We start from the raw sequence: 21,132 nt of genomic DNA on the forward strand, positions 1-21,132 counted from the left end.
GCAAATGAATTTTTAGATATGTATTTTATATGATATTAATATTTAAATATAGATAGGCGTAGATAGATATGTGTATATATATATATAAATATAAATAATTAATTTGTTCAATATATATATGTATATATATATAGATTATGTTGAGACTCGATCGATTAGAAATTGTTTAGTCGGATATATAACTATTTTTATTTTAAAGATTGAGTCAATAATTACTTCTACGTTTTATAAATAATATTTTACGAGCTAACACATTTTATTTTCTTTTTTAGAATCAATAAATGTAAAGTTATTCTAAGCCAGCAATAATTAAAGATTCATCCTGTATAAGATCGGCTGTGAAGATCTAAGTTGGCAAAGTGCCTTAAAACACGACAAGAAATCGTTTAACGAAATACCACAGTCGATTCGTCTCGAATCCTTATAAACTTGAATTTTCTAACACTTGTGTCTTTGATTTAGAAAGAAACACCATAGACATCGATCGTAACAGTGCGTAATCTCTTAAGAGTTCAAGACGGTTGCACCATGAAACATTAACCCCCACGATCGGCCTTTCTCGCTTGTTACTTTCACGGTTCACGATAATGTGCGCGGCAATGACTTCGTAACGAATGTACGTATACAAGTGTGCATGTGTGTGTGTGTATTTAACGGCACCTGCCCACGATGCTCCCTTTAGCGGCGTGACTTTATGATTTTACGCGACGAACGTAAATAATACAATGAAAGCTTAATACGGAGGGAGCAAGAAGAAGAAGAAGAAAAAGAAAAAGAAAAAGAAGAAGAAGGAGAAGAAGAAGAAGAAGAAGAAGAAGAAGAAGAAGATGATGATGATGATGATGATGATGATGATGATGATGATGATGATGATGATGAGGACGATAATAATGATAATGATGATGACGATAATATCGAGGTGTGGGGAGAGAAAGGGAATACCAGATTCGAGCATGGCACGAATATTTGCAACCGAATATTTTTATCCGAGATGATTTTTATCTCTTTAATACTCGAATAATTTATACGGCGACTTTATCACGAGTACAATTATTATATAAAATTAATTGCAAAAGATATTACACAAGAAAATATAAAAAAGTTATCACGCGCGTGAGACTTCGAAGAAATCGTTATATATATAACTATGATGATTTTTATCTTTTTAATGCTCGAACAACTATTACGATTATTAGATGAAATTAATTTTCGAAGAAATTTTACAATAACAATATGAAAAGTTTATTAACGTCGTGCGTGAAACGAAATCACTCTAGACATTGATTCGAGTGAATAAGTATACGATCGAATACATTTATTATTCGTTATTAATTCTTATTCTTAATTCGTTTATGCCAAATAAAATTGGATTGAGGTTTTCGCTATCGAATGAGTTCATAGATATATAAATCGTCTAGGCCATCGGCAATAATCGAGACGATTAACAAGAAGTTGCTTTTAAAGTATCACCGAGTTGATAATGCATCGAGAAATCGGCCACCTTGTAGCAAGTACTTGCAGCTCGAATAATTGCATTTTCTATAGGCGGTAATAATTATAAAATAGCGACGCACCGATCGGACGATGAAAAAGGATCTCGATCGAAGAGTAAAGAGAGAAAGAGAGATAGAGAGAAAGAAAGAAAGAAAGAAAGAAAGAAAGAAAGAAAGAAAGAGGGCTCTTGCCGGCGAGATAGTAAGACCGAAGGAAAAACTAGTGACAGGCGTTGTTAATTGGCAGTCTCCAGATGGCAATTAAGATTAATAACAAGCTGGCAATCGCCGGCTTGCTGATGACTCGACGTACAGAGTTATAGAGAGAGAGAGAGAGAGAGAGAGAGAGAGAGAGAGAGAGAGAGAGAGAGAGAGAGAGAGAGAGAGAGAGAGAGAGAAATATGTACGTGTACATTGATATATGTATATATGTATATATATACGTATATATATATATATATATATATATATATATATATTATATATGTATAACATAAGTGAATATGTCTCTTGAAAGCTTATAAATGAGATTAGGTTAAATTATATCGGTTTGTTGGAAAGCACTATGTCGGTAGGAAGTTAAGAAAGTTTTCTGTGATAATAATATCATACTGTCTTCCTGTGACTCTTCCGCTTTTACCTTGAACGCATCGAAGCTATGTTTATTAAGAAAAGATAGCGTAGGACGATCTAGATACTTTTCACTCTCGTGTTTCTCATTAATCTTGAAACTTTATGTTCTATTATCGAATACTATATAAAATGCATATAAAATGCAAGCATGGTAGACATACATATATGTAGGTACACGTATATGTATTAACAGAAATTGTTTTGAAAATATTTTAAGGTAACAACTGGCTTCGAGGTTTAAGAAATCGTTAAAAATTTTTATAAGATGAGTATGATGAAAAATTATATTCTACGATTTATGTACGTAAGAAATAAAAAAGGTTCTTATCTCAAATACATTAGATGCTCGAGAAGTCGAACGGTTCGCGATTTTGTATACGATCGATATAAAACTTGCGAAATGCAACGTGATGTTTGAAAAGAACAACGATAAACGAGATTAGTGCCGAGACAAAACAATTCTCTGATGCAACGTTTTCCTTTTTTTCAACTCAATACATGTACAATTGCGTGTATGGGTATATGTATGCAAGAGACGCACTTTTAAAGTATCTCTTTCTCTCTCCCTCTCTCTCTCTCTTTCCTTCTCTCTTTCTCTCTTTCTTTCTCCTTCAGGCATTTGAAAAATCCAATTGCAAATTCTCTCGAGACTGTCTGTGTGCTTTTCTAAGCAATGATGACGTCACAGCTCACGTTTATTGCCGCTCAGTGAGATTTTACGATACGGTCACTCGGCTCACAATGGGTAAAAAATAAAAAAAGGAAAAAAAAGAAAAGAAAAAGAAAAAAATGGGCACGGGTGTTAGTTTAAATATACACGCGTTAACGTTTTTCCAATCCGTGAGCTGCGATACGCTTCTCGACATTCCTGTTCCTTCTCTATCTTTCTCTCTCTTTTGCTTTTTATCTCTTATTTATCTCGTCTTTCTCTCTCTCTCTCTCTCTCTCTCTCTCTCTCTCTCTCTCTCTCTCTCTCTCTCTCTCTCTCATTGTCAATGCGATCGTTCCTGGCACGACATGATTAGAAAAACATTTTCTTCAGGACAGTAGTCTCTGGAATGAAATAATTGCGATCTATCTTATTGCAATTATCGATTTATCGTGTTCGTTAGATAAGAATCTAAATTGTGGTCGACTAATTACGTTAATTCACTTTCGCGTTCTTTTTTTTCCACGTGGAAATTAATTCGTTTAAGGATCTACTATATTCTTGATGGCATGTAGAATTTTGTTCGAAGGATAATTCTAATGATATCATCAAATTTTTTACATTAAAATGATAACACGATTAAAATGATAAGACGATTACATGATTAATTAAATTAAATACGATTACGTTGATGTGATTATTTAAATGTCTCCTTTCTTCTTTGTTTTTTCCTTTTACATATATATATATATATATATATATATATATATATATATATATTTAGAAAAAATATATTAAGAGATATTGAAAATTTCGATATTAGAATGAATCATAAAAAAAGGTACTCTGTACTAATTGATTCGATTTCACGAATAAAATGTGTTCGATTGAAAAAAAAGCTAAAAAGAAGTCGACGATTGAAAGTCGATCAAATGTGGCATTATCAACGATACTTATTTTTTCTTTCTTTCTTTCTCTCGTTCGGACGGCGCCATAATTTTTTTTCTTTTCTTCCATAGTTATAAATATCTATGAACAAGTCGACTCTATTAACCAGGAATTTTCCGGTTTCTCGATCCCACGCTTTATCGGTCGATTTTATTGATGACGATGGTGGTATCACGATGCCAAAACCAATTTAACGGTATCGCTTATTGGCAAGGTATCTGTATAATAAAATGCGGCTGAGCGATCGCTCTTACTTTCGAATTCACTCTCACTTACTCGAGCGGGGTTACCTTGAGAACAACCTTCCCACCTGCCAGAAGTGGTCCATCCGACTCTATATGTATGTATGTATGTATGCGTGTGTGCGCTGCTATGCTCTTACCGATCACGAATTCACTTTCGATTTCGATCGTCCCAAGTCCCAAAAATAGTAATCAGTGTAGTGTCTCGTAATCGATATTTCTTTGATTATTTCTTAAAAAAAAAAAAAGAAAACAAGAAGAAATGAAGGACACCATTGTTAAGATCACGGATTTCGTCGATCGATGTAATGGTCGCTTTTATAAAAACTATACGAGTCACTCTCTTTTGTATTTCTTGTTTTTTTATTTTTTCTTCATTTTTTTTCCTTCTTTACGCGTTGGTGAAAGTTAACGTGCAACAGTGTTTAATTACATGTATAATAAATGTTCGCAGGATTTGTATCTTTCTTGGAATAATGAAGAGCGATGTTGTTTATATTATGAAATAGTAAAAATTAAATGTACGGAAAGATCTGTTCAGTTGATGGATTTTTTGATATATAAGAAAAATTATATATATATATATTTATATATAAATATATAAATATATATATTTATTTATTTTATAAAAATTTAAAATAAATGGCCAATACAATTATGATCTGTATATTAGCAAAAGAAATTCTGTAATTCTAATAATTCAAGCCGCAAATATAATTTCTTCACTTCATTCATGCGTAATCGAACTGTTTTTGCGTAAATCGAGAATTTACAGAGTATAGTATCTCCCTTAGGAACTACGGGGAATACGTTAGATTGTAACAATAATGATCGATCGTTACATAATCAATACGTTACGCAATTCAGCACGGTAATCATGGAGAAGCATGAATGACGAGCATTGCACGAGCATCGCCTAACGATCTCTAATTATCTAACAGGCCCCGTGAGCCGCCCGTAGAGCTGAATTTCAACTTGGAATTATATTCATCCGTCGTGGCTCGTTAATACACGCTGTTTTCTAACGCGAAAACTTCTCCTGACCTTGCCCATTGAAACGATCGAAGAGCCCGTAGGAGGAAAAGAAAGCTGATCGGTTTCCCCTTCTTTACGGGATCTCGATCGTCGATCATATACCGCTCCTATACCGATAAACGAATTAGACGATCCACGATCGCGATTAAATCGTGATTCTAGGCTTGCGATCGCTATCGATTGCAAGAAGGTGTGTAAGTATATATATACAGATATATATACACAAGTATATACTATAGTACGTAGGTGAAAAGGCATATCATGTCTGTAAAGAGTGATCTATACGCGATCTAGTACAATATTATATCGTATATCTATAGAGATATATGATTTATATTATACTGTGCGAGTCGCTTAAAAATTTAATGAGATGACATTTAATAAAAACAAAAAAAAAAGGACAAAGAAAAAGAAAGAAAAAAATATTTATAATACAAAATTACTTCGAATAGATCGTCTATCGACTTATAAAAGATATCTATCGACGGTCGCAATATCTGTTATAGTTTTAATTTAAACAAAAATTTATTTAACATATATGTAGAATATATCTGTGTATTAACTATACTACACTATATTACGAAGTTTAGGTATATATACGAATGGAAAGATGGATTGAGGATAACAATTGTTATCAGCGCGTATCTATAAGCGTTAACGAGCATATAACTCTTTCAAGATTTTACATCGATAATGAAGCAACCACTTGGATTGATTTTCTTGATCCTACTAGAGCAATATATATATATATATATATATATATATATATATATATATGTACACAGGTACATACGTACGAATAGCCATGCGCTATTTTATTGGAAGCAGATATATCCCGAGAAAGGTTGCCTAGCTCGATTTCATTGGAAAGCGATAAAACGTGGAGATCTACTGGTTAGGCTACGATCTACGATCTATTTCTCCTTGATCTATCGTTATCCATGAAATTGGATCACACAGCTGGTTAAACTTTATAACTTTTGTAACTCTTTTTGCAGATATAAAAAAAGGAAAAAAAATTAGAACAGAAATAGAACGAAATAATATTTCGAACGTAAGATACATTTTAATGAGGCGAGGGAGAGGGGAAGAAAAAATTAAGAAAGTAGTACAAAATAAAATGAATATATTAATAAGAGATTCACGAAAGATCGTTGATCGAAAAACATTTTCGCGGAGAGCAGGTTGACATGTCGAGATTTCATAATCGTTCTCGTCGTCCGATAAACATTACAGGAGAAGGGTGAGGAAGAGGGGAGGGTTGGAACAACTGGAAGGGGGTGGTAGTAGCTAAGAAGGAAGGGAGGAGGTCTCGATTGCGCAAAGAATTAAGCCTGTTTCGTAAGGCAGCCACGTTTTAACAGCACTGACGGCAGCCACAGCAGCAACTGCACGGATGCAGAGCGTGGGCCGACTTTGCAAAGGCATACCGATATATTTCGCGTAAAGAGAGAGAGAGAGAGAGAGAGAGAGAGAGAGAGAGAGAGAGAGAGAGAGAGAGGGAGAGAGAGAGAGAGAGAGAGAGACCCACGCTCGCTTACGTCGCGAATGACATTCCTTTCAAGATGGAGTCGCTCGGCTACGATCGTTCAGACAAGTTGATGCCCACGTATGTACGTATCTCGACGTAAGATATTATGTTTGTATAGGTGTATTACAAATATACTCTACGTGAAGTCCCCTGGAACAGCTGCTGTCAAAGAACCGAGAGAGCAATGCGAGTGAGCTACGAAAGTGTTACGCTTGTGGAATTACTTTGCCCGACCTACTTGAACTTCGTTTCTCTCTCTCTTTTTTTTTTTCTTTTTCGTCTTTATTTTTCTTTCGTCTCTTCTTTTTTTTTCATCTTTTTCTTTCCTTTTTCCTCGTATATTCCCTCGAATCTCTTTCATGTTGTTTGACACTCTTTTAACTCCCTCTCTTAATCCTCGACATCTCATATTGTGTACGAATTTTATAATCGCAAATTTCATTGGACTTGGATTAAATTATTTTGTGTCTTTTGATGGATGACAAGAATGATATTGTTTGTTATAAGAAAGGAAGAAAATTAAAGAAAAAAAGAGAAGAATCATCGAAATATTAGAAAATTATATTGGATATTTTCTCGAGACTATTTAACAATGTAAACCGTAGGAATCTTTTAAGTTAAGAAAGAAAAACAGAACTGTATGAGCTGGCAAGGGTAAGTAATAATTGATAAAATCATTGAAATAAAAGAAATAAATAAATTTGAAATAATCTTTGAAATGTGTATGGGAAGATCGAGCGAAGATTTCGAAACTTCTCCAAAAGATAATATCATATCTTTGCGACTTTTCTCTGAGAAATTCTACGATCGAAATTAACATACCTCGAGTAAATATTCTCGAGACACACACACACAAACACAGATACATAGAGATCTTTTAGAAGTCTTATTTTTGCGATTCACTAGCTGCAAGTTTATGGAATATATTTTATTCCCCTCTTCAAACTCTGATCGCGTAAATACCTTCGTGATTTGAAATACTCGATTACAGTTAAATGCTGGTTTCACTACTTTGCTCTTGATTTTAGTTTTGTAATTAATCCGTCTCCGTAATTTCAGGCCTCTCGAGTTTTCGTTATGAGAAAGTTATACGAGTTAACGGGTAATACACCATATTTCCTTATAGTTCATTTAATCTTACCGTGTAACTAGAAGAATTTCTTCATGGAACGTAGTATATTTATTGATAATTGCTGTTGATATTTACCTAAAACAAAAACAACCAAAAATTCCCATTAAAATTCATTCTATATTTATACAAGTAAATACAAAAACACGTAGATAGAAATATAATATAAAAATATATATATATAAAAATATGTAAATTTACTCTGTATATTTCTCTCTAATTATCTCGAATAATAATCTCCCTTTCCATTAATTGAATAAACCTTTCATATAACTTATTGATCATTTTATCTTTAAAACGTTGGATGCCGAGTTATTTTTACATGACTTTCCGTTCTGACCGCGTGGGCCCACGTGGATGGCCCACGTTATTGCATTCATTGTAAACGCTTATAAAACATGAGTTGCGATATTTATAAAATCACGAAAGAAAATGTAGGTGAAAGGTGTAAATATGCGAAAGGTGTAATATATAATACGAGCCATGAACACGAAATATATTATTATTATTGTTAATTAAAAATTTGTTCTTTATCATTCAACGGGCATATAACATGAATATTTAAAAAATAAAAAGATATTCAATATAGTAATAAATGACTCTTAAGAGAAAGTTGGAAGGAACAATATAAGTTATTCTATATTTTGGGATCATATGATTGGTCGATAATATAATTTTTTTACTAGCTTTATTCGTTATTTATATCCTGTGTGAATTGTGAATGACTATAGTAGTAAAAAATAACAAGTGGAATTAAAAATAACTTGGGGATAATAGCAGCGTCAAAAGTTCACCATGCTGTGTGGCCCGTCGATGATATATGATATCAAAATAGTATTATACATGATAATTATGCATCAGCTGATGATATTATGAAACGTTTCATAATAGTGTATTCTTTTTATATAAAATAACCACAACAACTTGAATGGAAAGTCCGTCTTGGGCCACTGGTGGCTCATGCGGCCTCCGCATAATCGATCGATAGTCGCATAAATTCCACGACTATCTACCATCGGCGAGCGATTAACAAAGACGTACTCTAATCGATCGAAAAACGTTTTAAACACGAGTAGAACTGTGCGACAGCTTAATTACTTCAGTCGTATATTGAAAGTCTCCGCTACAGGAAATGGGTGTTTGCTGGTTGTAGCTACGCATGCATGTATTCCGGAAAAATCCTATCGATTCTTGTCTCGAGACGGTCATAAATCGATCGTAATCAGTGTTATATTCAAAACCGTCGTTGGAGAGTATCTACGTATAACTAAGAGAGAAGAAAAGGAATAAGAAGAAGAAATTAAATGGACGCGAAGTGGAAGCAGGGAACAAAAAAGAGGAAAAAGAAAAGAAAAAGAAAAAAGTAAAAAGAGAAAAACAGAATAAAGAAATAAGAAAAAAAATTATTTAAAAAAAGCAATATAAGAGAAACAAAAAATATTAAGCCGTACTTCGCGTGATACATAGAGACGATAATTACTGTGCATTTGAACGCAACGGCGCGAGAAGCCACCTGCACGGGCATTTTATTTTGTAACCGAACGAATAGCTAATTAATACTGTCCCGAGCCAATGACTGCACCACGGGACTCGTTATCCCCTTTCTAACTCCCATCATCGGCTCGTTCGTCCACCACGATCTGACCACTTCCAATTCCGGAAGAGTTTATCGTGTAAAGCTTTTTACCTATCTATCTATAAGTATGTACCTATGTATTTATGTATGAGATCGATGTATCATTGATATAATGATCTTGTGAAAATGTTATAAAAAGAAATTAGAGTTCAATATTTTTTTGTTTTTATATATTAATATATATATATATCTTTTTCTTCTAATTAAACTAAATATATCCTTAAAATATTAATATATGTTTTGAATATGTTTGTATACTCGATATTATCTTGCGAATCATTAAAATGTAAAATATGTAATCATTTAAAATAAAAAACTTTAGTAATTTTATTGCTACTTTGTGTACTTAGATTTTACAAGAATATTATTGAAATAAATAAATAAAGAAAGAAAAAAATATTTAATTCCCTTTCGATAAAGGTTCGATAATAGAAAGTAAAATAAATTAACGAAGTTGTTAACGATCTTGTCGATCGATTTAATTATTAGATATTAACGAAGCCGAAAACGTCCGTTATATCTTAGCGAACGTTCCCGATAAAAGGTCCTCTACTTGTAGACGTGGCTTTAGGCGGCCTGTACACGACGATCCATGCGAATTTGCATAATGAGAAATTATGCGTGCGCGAGAAGAGGCAGCCTCTCTTTCTCTATAGAGCGGTCCATCGAGAACTCCTTTGTAACTTTGCATACGCACGCGCGATTTTACATACTTACATATACCTTAGACCTCGTCGAATATTATAATTATCGGTCGTTCTATGAATATATGTATATAGGGTGTCTACGTTTAACTTATTTAAATTTATATTGTCTTAATGATTAATGAATGCTTTTAAGTGAATATCATCATTAATATAATTTTATGAAAATATAATTAAATAAAAAATAATGGCAAATTCTTTTATACGTGTGTATATATATATATATAATATATGCAATATATAGTATATAGGTATTTGTATTTAAAAAATCAAAAGATTAAACTCATCGATTTATGCAAAGTTCGAGTTAAAAGTGAATAGTTTACAACGAGACACCCTGTATATAAGTATCTATGTACGTATGTATGTACGTACTTGCACATACGTATATATCGCCTAAGAACTAGCCGCCCAACGCGAATTACTTGGTGAATCTGCGCGACCCGTAATTACGAGAGGGAGGAGGATTACCGAAGACAGATCCGCGATAAGACGACTCGAGACGCACGTCTCTCGAGGACGTGGGAAATTATAGAGCGCTCCGACTGATTTTCGATCACCCCTCGTTAAAGCAAGAAACGCTATCGCGTCTCCTCGTACTTCCGCGTTCGTTCTTGCGAGACGTATCTAATCGCTCGCGTTTAACCCTAATCGTGCCACGCGAATCGTTTTACGTATGTATGTATATCTACGAACGATGCACTGAAATTCTTATCTCTTTCTTAATATTTTATTATTAATTTAGTCGTAAAATAAAGCGATCGTTCAATTAAAAGAAAAAAAAAAAAAAGAAAAAGAAAGAAAGCGTCTCTCGCAAAAAAAAAATCAATTCATTCGTCGCCACATTATTATTATTATTATTATTATTATTATTATTATTATTATTATTATTATTACTATTTTAATAAAATATTATTCTTTCCTTTTTCGATTTGATAACATTTCTCATGGATTAAATTTGAAAGAAATATTATTACTTAAGTACTTGCTGTATTTTACATGAGTATGGTATCGCATCAACTAAACTCGAGGCATCGTCATCATCGCAAAATATGTAGACTTTCCGATCATAGGAGGTTCCTTCACGCTTCCATGTACTTAGGTTTTACGACGGACCGTGTAACATCGTGGTCGATCGAGCCGCGTAATCTGAGAAGGGTGAGAGAGAAAAGTTTCGCTCTAATCAAGTAGTTCAACCGTTCACAAGAGTAGTTCCTGGAGTAGATATAAAGCGAGGATTTATCGACATTGACGACATATTCGCAAGTTTTCGTCCGATCAAACGGCAGATAAAAGCTAACGTAGAGAAATAGAAGTATTTAAGTAAAATATATTTAACGATATCAAAGAAAATCTTGGACGAGTATCTATTAATTATCAGAACCTATCACGCATAATCGTAGTAATCGTTATAACGTAACTATCATTAAATCTGTTTGCCGTTATTTAATGTAATTAAACGAGACACGAGCCAACTCTCATAGATTGACATTCTCTTTACCGATCTAACTAGAAAAGTAGCTTCTGGCTCCTCCTTGAGCGTTCGTCGAAGCGATCTCTCGAACTTATCGATCGACGAGAGATCTACGTGAATGACATTTACAGTCGTCTATGTACACGAACGAACGTAGTACGAAAATTGTCTGCTACGAATTTGCGAGATTCGCACAAATTCATTTTATTTGCTTAAACGATAAGATATTAAAATATCAAAGTTATGTGCCTGCGAATATTATAGATATGTATATTTCTCAATTATTATTTTCGTAATTAACATTTATTTTACAACAATTATAAAAATATCTTATCATTTTTTATCGTAACCAAAAATATCATTTATCATTATTAAATATTCTAAGTGAATATCTAGGCATATATACAAGATATATATATATATATATATATATATATATATATATCGAAGTTATAGATATACTCGAAGCTTCCGAGTTTTTTTTTTTCACAAGCCCTTCGAAGAAAATCCAATTAACGTTGGCGAACGGTTAGACTCATCGTCGTTGGAAGTCCACGATATGAGCGTTATAAGTCAAATAAATTTTCATTCTTTTTCCTTTCCCTTTTTTTTATTTCTTTGATATTCTTTCTCTTTTTTTCATCATCCTTTTCTTTCATCGTACGATCATCTTTTGACTTCACGAACGAGTGCTTGGGAGCTTGACGATGCTCGCTACCGCGGAAGCCGATTAATTAAGTGCCGTATAGCTGAGAACGCGCACGGTTAGCTAACGAGTGCAATATTCGCATCGAGTCGACGATATTTATGTCGGGCGTCGTAACGAAGCTCGGGTAATTGGAAATAAATTAATCAATGCGGAGTGAGCCTCAACGATCCTCCTCCGGATCGCAAGCAACCTATCTAAGCCGTGTAATTGATTATCGCTCTCGATCTTGATGGTTAATAATCCCTTTGACATAATGATACCGTTGCTCTCGTATCATTGTATTCTAGAGAGTCTTCTCTCTCTTTCTTTCTATCTCTCTCTATCTCTTTCTTTTGATCCCTATAATTATTATACTCTTTCGTCGTCCTCGTCCTTCCTCTCCTCTCATCCAGAAAGTGTCGAACAAGATCACGTTACGTAGATCGATAATCATTGGGTCAAAACCGCTTATCCATAGTTAAGTATATTCGTTTACTCTAATTTAACACGAATAATAATATACGATTACATTATAATTAACACTTGGAGTGTGAAATTCTTATGCCACGTGCTGTGTATGCGCACTATCAATATGAGATCCATCATTCTCAACAAATTCGTGTTTATCGATATTAAAGACCAAATTTGTAAACGATGTTATTACCATCGTTATTTATTAAAGCGTATTTATATATTAACGAGTCTCTTTAAAAAAAGAAAAATGAAATAAAAAAAAAAAAAAAAAGAAAGGAAAGAAAGAAATACTAAATAAATTGTTCAACGATGATCGTTAAATAGAAAGAAATACAAGAATTCATTTCGAATAGTACCAATGTAAAAGATCTGATAATAATAACGATAGACGACAATTAAGGAACTTAAGAGATCTCTCTAAAAAGAAAAGATCTTTCTAAGTAAGAAGATATAATATATATATATATATATATATATATATATATATATATACCTTTCTCTATTTTCTCTCTTTCTCTTTCTCGTTCTCATTGAGAAAAGACAGCTCTATTAATTACCGTTAATCGCGACAATTAATCGTGTAACATCTGTGTCGCGGTGAGACGAATCGGTACGTTCGCCCTTACGCGATCGTATTTCACTGTCACTGTTGCTGGACTTATCGTTCCTTATCGAGCAGACCGTTACCGCTTCCAGTGTCGTCCCACGAGCGACGATCCTTCGGCACGTCGTCCTCGTTGTCGTGCTACGTACTCTCTCTCTCTCTCTTTCTCTCTTTCTCTCTCTCTCTCTCTCTCTCTCTCTCTCTCTTTCTTTTTTTCTCCTCGCATAGAGAAAGAGAAAGAGGTACCTATAGCACGTTTTCCAAGCGCGCATAAATCGCGACGCGTCCTCGACGAAGGATCTCGAAAAGAAGAAGCACGCTCTCGTGCTTGTTCTTGACGACGACGACGACGACGACGATGACGACAACGATATCGGGTTAACGTACTTACTTACTTACCTCTGTCTCTCTTCTTTCTTCCTTAGCTTTCTTTTTCTATCGCATATGTTGTACATAGATACAAACTTTTCGAGCGTAACGGTCGTTGCGCGAAAACTCGATCGAACCTCTCAAGGATTTCAACTTGGAACGCGTGAAACGTCTAATTCCTTAAGATATCTCGACTCTTTCCAACTAGTTTTCTACGTTACACACTAGATATTCTTCCTTTTTTCTTTCTCTTTTCTTTCTTCTCTCTCTCTCTCTCTCTCTCTCTCTCTCTCTCTCTCTCTCTCTCTCTTCTTTTCCTCTATTTTTTTTTGTTTTTCTTCTTTCTTCTTTTTTTAACGTCTCTACAAGATACATGGATACCGATAGTGAATACATATCTCACTAGGTATTATGTACGTGTCTCTCTTACATGATACGGTTTCACTAGACGGTAAGATAGATACATGTTTTATCGGGTCGTGTATACTTATCTGGATTGAAAAATGACGAGAATGTTGAAACGATTATTAACAGGTCCAATAAGTACTGATATTAACTATTAAAACGTAGAAATTTTTAATGCGTTAGTTACGAACCTTCTGATCAATCCGATGAAATCAATTTAATATTTTAGTCGTTAACGACGACTTTAATAAATAGTTTCAAGCTTCTTTTTTTGCCATTTTTGCTTTTTAAAGGGATAAAGATTACATTTATGAGATAAAGAAGAAAAAATGAAAGACAGAGAATAACGAAGTCTAGAACATGCCGAAAGCTATTAGATAAAGATAAACGTATAGCTAAGGTATGTGGTAAAGATAAGGATAGAAACAAAAAGAGAGAAAAAGTGAGAGAGAGAGAGAGAGAGAGAGAGAGAGAGAGAGAGAGAGAGATAGGATCGAAGGACTTCGAGCGAGAAAGATAAAAAGAGGGCGACAGCAAAGTGGAGTAAATGTCAACGGTTAATTGCGACTACTCGGATTAATGTATGCATTCTCTCTCTCTCTCTTTCTCTCTCTTTCATTCTCTCATAGAATGGACTCCCGAGGGTTATTCCAAGCTGTGCGTGAAAAGTGTTCGAGTGTGGGGGAAGAGAGCTCACGCAGCTATTGCCGACCATTGTAAATCAATCGTGGCCGGCTTTTACAAGGCGGCTGCGGTTGTATACGTGGTGTTTAATTAAACCATTATTCGTCGGTCTACCGTAAACGTGCCGTCCAAATGACGAAAGAACGCCGGTGCAAACGCGCCTCCACTGTAATTAGCCTCGGTGGTGGTACTCCTAAGTGAATCCGATGCGTACGCGTAGAATAAATCCGTTCAACTTCTGACCACCAAATTCTATTTCTCTTCCTCCTCCTCCTTTTTCATCTTCACACGTGTGTTTCTACTTTCCCTATATATATACATACAGTATATTTTATTATTACTAATAAGAGATTGTTATATTCTTTTACAAATAAGAATAAATTATATTATTATTAAATAATATAGTATAAACTATATACATATATGTATTTGTGTATATATTTATGTATATATCTATATATGTATACGTATATAGTAAAATATAGATAAATAATACAAATTAGTAAAGTATATAAGAATCATCCAAAAATGATCGTAAATATCTATCTATAGAATATGTATATTTTGAAGTAAGTATATAATAAAATGTTCTAAAAAAATATTTAAAAATGATAATAATTCTTACGTCGTTCGTAACGTTGGAATTCGGTATCGTTATTTCGTGACAACTAAGAACAATGTAATAAAACGCTAGAAAATTGTCTTTTCGAAGATAAAGTATATGTGCTCGGTTTTCAAAGGCGACTTTCTCGTGCCTTCAAGGAGAGACGCTCGATGTTGAACCTGAACTTGTTGTAACTTCCGTATTCCTATATCTCTGATACCATGTGTGTCTCGCGACTCTCTTATATATTCTTTGTTTCCCCATCTTTACTCTACCCTCTCCTATCTCCGTGTGTCTATTTATTCCAAGAGTCTCAAAGCCTTTGACCTTTTCGTACGCGTATACAACGTTTCTAATTCCAAACGATTCTTCTCTTTATTTACATTCATGTTTATCTCAAGGAGTATGTTGGCTTTGATAGACGAGCGATGTTGTTCCGAGAATTAAGAATCGTTTGTTTTGCAACCATTATTATTTGTAATACAGGATATAGTTTCACTCGAATTATTATTATAGAAATATTATTAGAAATAATTTTTCGTTCGTTGAACTTTTTTCATAGGAAAAGAATGTTCGTACGTGATACGTTTTTATCCTATCTCTTTTTCTTTTTTAAATAAATATATGTTAACATAAAAAAATAAATAGATATTTTTAATAATAAAAGCTTTGAACTCGAACGAGTTAACCTTGCAAATTGCGTAGGTGTCGTTCTCAAGGCAAACTCATGATTTAAAACAGTGTAGAGACAGTTCCGAGGTCGTGTCATACTAGTTCCATTGCTCGACATAAAATAAATTAAATTGTTGTTTATTTTTGTTCTCTTTAATTTGATCTCTCATTCACTCCTTATATCGTTTAACGAAACAATATTATTAGAAATATACAAATGAATTAATAAAGAAATTATTTCGAAGAGAATGCATATTATTAAAATTTTGGTTTTATAAATTAATATAAATTATATTTGTTTAAACAATTGATATATTTAATCTATGAAAACGTTTATATTACTGATGTACATATATTACGATGACTTAATGCGAATTCTAACCAAGTATAATGAGAAATAAAAAATTTGTAAAAGTGGTTCTATTATACCGATAATATTTGAATATTTAAACAAATAGAGGAAAATTTTCCCTTTAAAACGGCTTTTGTTTCATGTCTCTACGACTTTCCGTTCCGAAGATATCGCCTTCCAAATATTGCCATTCATTAATCGCATACTACACCGTACGTAGTACTACATAGTACTACGTAGTAGTGTAGTAGTAGTAGTAGTAGTAGTAAAAAAAATTTACAATGAATGGCTTGCGTAAATTCCAAGAATTTATGTAGGTCACTAGGCCAATGCCCATATTTGGAAATATATATAGGTCAATACGAATACTTTTTATTTAAATGAGAATATCTCCGAAACTAAAAGTCGTAGAGACTTGAAACAAAAACCATTTTAAAGAGCAATTTTTTATCTATTTTGTCATCTTATTGGTAATATTTAATAAACAAATTAATAAACAATTTTTTATAAACAATTTTTATAAACAATTTTTTCCATCACAAAAAAATTTTTCACGAAAATTCGATCAAAGATTTCATTCTTGTGTTATCAATGATATGAAAAATTAAAAAAAATTTATATACAGGGTGTGTCATTAATTATTGTTAAATAAAATAACTATTTAATGTCTGACTTTGTTGAGGTAATATCTTTTATATCGAATTAATAATACGTTCCGACACCATGTTATCGGTGATATGAAAAATAATTGAAAAAATTTATATACAGGGTGTGCCATTAATTATTGTTAAATAAAATAACTTTATATCTTTGACTTTGAAGTAATATCTTTTATATTGAATTAATAATACGTTACGACATCTTGTTAGCGGTAATATGAAAAATGATTGAAAAAATTTATATACAGGGTGTGTCATTAATTATTGTTAAGTAAAATAACTTTTTAGTCTCTGACTTTGAGGTAATATCTTTTATACCGAATTAATAATATATCATGACATCTTGTTAAATATTATATATAAACGTTTAAAATGTTATAAAATGACGATAATATTTTTATAAACAATTTAATAAAAAATCATTCCATATGGATGTATTATATATTATATCGAATTATTGATCTTTTATAATTTATTTATATTGTAATTGCTATCACGTTGTAAACAAGTATGAATAGTTAGAAAAAAAAAAACAAGGAAAAAGAAAAAGAAAAAAACGAACTTGCAAAAATATTGATTTGTAGTTAATGAATGGGTTTGCTTGGTTGCTTGACTAACGATTATCTCACATCCTCGTGGACGTGTTCAAATCATTTAAGATTTCTCGAGTGAACAGGCGTACGTACAGACGGGCAATCAATTTCTCACAGGACACCCACCCTAAGATTCTCTTCTTCTCTACGCGTGGAACCTTCTATGCCGAACCAAAGGAGAAGCGAGACTACTATGATCTCTTTCACCTCTCTCCCTCCTCTTCCTCGTGTTCGTGAATGCACGCGCATACCGTTAGAAAAACGATACACCCACTTGTTCGTGATTATTTCAACGAGAACTCCTTTCTAATGTTCTTTCCTCGGAACAAAATTCTCGTTAGAGAAACAAAGTTAACTTTAACGATTCTGTAGGTTGTTAATAATATACACGGTGAGCCATAAGTTTCTAAGTAATTTTAAAAATCGATTACTTATTTTTTCTCGAAACTTTTTAGGTTAATTTCTTTTTTATTTCAAATTGTACAAACGTTCTTAGTTTCGTAGTTTTGCAATATAAAATACGGAAAAAATAAGCCGAGAAATCTTGAAAAAAATGATTCTTTTAAAAATTATCTATTTGAAATTTTCAGCGCGTTCATGAACCTTGTTGTTATATCTATATTAAATAAAAAATGATTAATCAATTATTTACAGTGTGTGACACGATCGTAACGTGACTAGATCTTCGAATATTTAACAATCTTTTTAATTCGAAATTATCGATAAGAATGACTGTTGATAAACGCCTTATGATTAAAATTTTTCATAAATGCGACGTAGGTAAATTTTAAATTGACCGAATAAATACACTGTATTATACGCGTGTTCAGATTCATTTGCATTGATTATATTACACTGATTCGTATCAAAGAAACAATAAAGTACACGTTTATAGTTATTATCTTTCTTTCAAAGTGACCACTCACTCAGTCACTTACTGGTGTATCCACTCATGGAAACGTTTCGTAATAGTATCTCGAAAGGAGTTCGATTATTTTATTATCCAACAGATTCTCGATCGTCCATCGGTACTTCGTAATCCAGACGAAAAGGATCGTGCCTCTGGGTTCCTCTCGGCGGTCTTTTCAACGAGAGATAGATAGATAGATAGATAGATAGATGGATCGAAAGGGAGAGAGAGAGAGAGAGAGAGAGAGAGAGAGAGAGAGAGAGAAAAAGATTGCAGTAGGAGGCACGACACGTGAACGGCTCGCCTTTCCATATTATTTATCTCCGGCCGCTTTATTAACGTCCTTCCTTCGCGGCTTATTAAATAAAGCAATTCTCCACGTAGGTGACCTCTGACCTCGATGTAGATCCTGCAGAGATATCGGTTTCGTTTTCAACGTGTGCTCTCTCTCTCTCTCTCTCTCTCTCTCTCTCTCTATCTATCTTTATCTCTATCTCTATCAGTATCTCTCTATCTCTCTCGTCTTTTCTTACCAATACATTTACGCATATATGTACGTATCTATCTATACGCACATCTACACGTGAAGGAGTCTCCGCGAATACACGCGTGGTACCACATAATACGCGTGTACGTGGTACACGCCCGGTTGTGTACCGTAAATGGCTATTGACAGAATATACTCGACGTGTAGCAAGTTATTCGTTGGCTTGATCGACGTAATACAGAGTTTCAACCTTTTCAAATTGTACAAAATAGAGTGAGAGAGATAGGGAGAAATCTATGTATATATCTAAAGGAATGTACGTAAACATATTTATCTGTTTTAGTACTTTAAGTACTTTTGCTTTACTTCTTTAAAACGTGAGAGAAGTCTCTTTTTTTTTTCTTTTTGCAAGATAATGAATTAATGAATTAATGATAGGTCAGTTAAGAGATCGCCGAAATCGACGTGGTTATTTTTTTTTTTTTTTACAAATTTTTAATTACTTTACGTTGTAAATAAAAAAGTTTGCAAGTAGAAACTTTTTAATTAATATTCCGTATATACGTATGTACACTTCGATACACTTCTTATGTGTAAACGTATACGAACATATCTATAAATATATACATATGTATACATGTCCAGAGGAGAATCGAGCGATAAAGTCCCGCCGGTCTACACGCGTTGGCTCGCACAACGGTGTGTGCAAACGTGTGTTCGTCGAACGGTGTGCGTTGGTACGGGCCACCGTTTATGGTACCTTGCTAACGGTGCCAGGCCCAACGTCGTTCCGCAGGTGAAGGCAATATTGAAAGTACGCCGTGCTGCGGTTCCGTTTTGTTTGTCGCGAATTTGTACCGTGCGAACCGAGCCTTTTGATTCGCTAATATTTTCTCATAGTTATTTGCTTTCTTATTTTTTTCTTTTCTTTTTTCTTTCTTCTTTTTTTTTCTTTTTATTTAATTACACGACGAAACTATCCTTTTCCTTTGTAATTTCCTAGTTGACATTAAAATGATGCAAATCTTTTAAATTAGATTTTCTTTCTCCTTTCTTTCTCCTTTCTTTTTCAATCATTAAAACAACGATATCATCATATATCTCGATTATAATTATTATTTAGGTATACAAATATATTAAATCAATAAAATTTCATAAGAATATTATCCTCCGATCATAAAAATAAATCATCGATAATAAAGAAAGTTTTACAATTGCTATATAAACCGATATACAAAGATCCTATGATCATGAGTAAAACATGACTCGAGAATGGCTGATATTATTATCGATTCTTAGACGTAGCTCGTTTCACCGCATATTTATTCGGTAAAGTAACACAATCGTTCGTATCCAAGGAACGATAACAGCTCGTTATCGGGTATTATAATCGCGAAGCGTTTAGGTATGTTATTAGTTTTATAGGGGAAATCATATTGAACGAGATTTTTCGATTGCGTTCATGTTGAGAGAGAGATAGAGAGAGAAAGATGGCTGTATTATGAGTGAGAGAAAGAGAGACACAGAAGACAAAGAAAAAGAGAGAGGGTGATAAAAAGAAGGGAGTAACCTGTTACTTCGCTAATACTACGTCACTTATCTGAACGCCGAGCGAATTTAATCCGGTATTAAGTCGCCTATATCGAGCTTCGAGTTCGTCGTGCTACGGGTCAGTACTCGTAATCCTTGTAATTTCTTGTTGACACTCGACGCGCTGCATAGAAACGTTCTCTTTCTTTCTGAAGAGAGAGAGAGAGAGAGAGAGAGAGAGAGAGAGAGAGAAAGGAAGAGAGAGTTATGGTACAGGGCGTAACTTCGATCAAAACTGCATCTCCAACGATATAGAAGAGGATAGGAAAGTCCGAGCTGTTCTCAAAGCGTTGACAGTTAACTTTAGTCTCGTTAAGATCTACTTCAGTCGACCTTTTTCATTCTTTCGTTGTACCGAGAGCTTCTGAAAGTGGTTCTCCTTGCATCAAGGAATATGATAATCATTCGTATATCTATTCTGTTGATCTTGTTTAATAACTTGTTAACGATGACTATTTCATTTCTATATCCTTTTGAATATGCCGATGATTTTAATATTTGTAAGGATTTTTTTTTTATTATCTATTATGACCACATTTATATATATATATATATATATATATATAT

At 33.5% G+C, this 21,132-nt stretch overlaps 1 protein-coding gene and 1 long non-coding RNA gene across 5 annotated transcripts in view; both read right to left on the reverse strand.

The window, feature by feature from the left end:
- Positions 1-21,132, reverse strand: part of LOC122630950 — a 108,352-nt gene that overhangs the window by 45,591 nt on the left and 41,629 nt on the right. The gene's annotated exons all lie outside the window — the stretch shown is intronic.
- LOC122630982 lies at positions 4,584-16,746 on the reverse strand. The gene is made up of 3 exons (XR_006327599.1): positions 15,324-16,746; positions 14,813-15,005; positions 4,584-7,738 (listed from the first exon to the last, which is right to left on the reverse strand). It is a non-coding gene; the product is annotated as an uncharacterized LOC122630982 (long non-coding RNA).

Source organism: Vespula pensylvanica, chromosome 1, assembly GCF_014466175.1.
Source record: "Vespula pensylvanica isolate Volc-1 chromosome 1, ASM1446617v1, whole genome shotgun sequence".
NCBI classification, from domain to species: Eukaryota; Metazoa; Arthropoda; class Insecta; order Hymenoptera; family Vespidae; genus Vespula; species Vespula pensylvanica.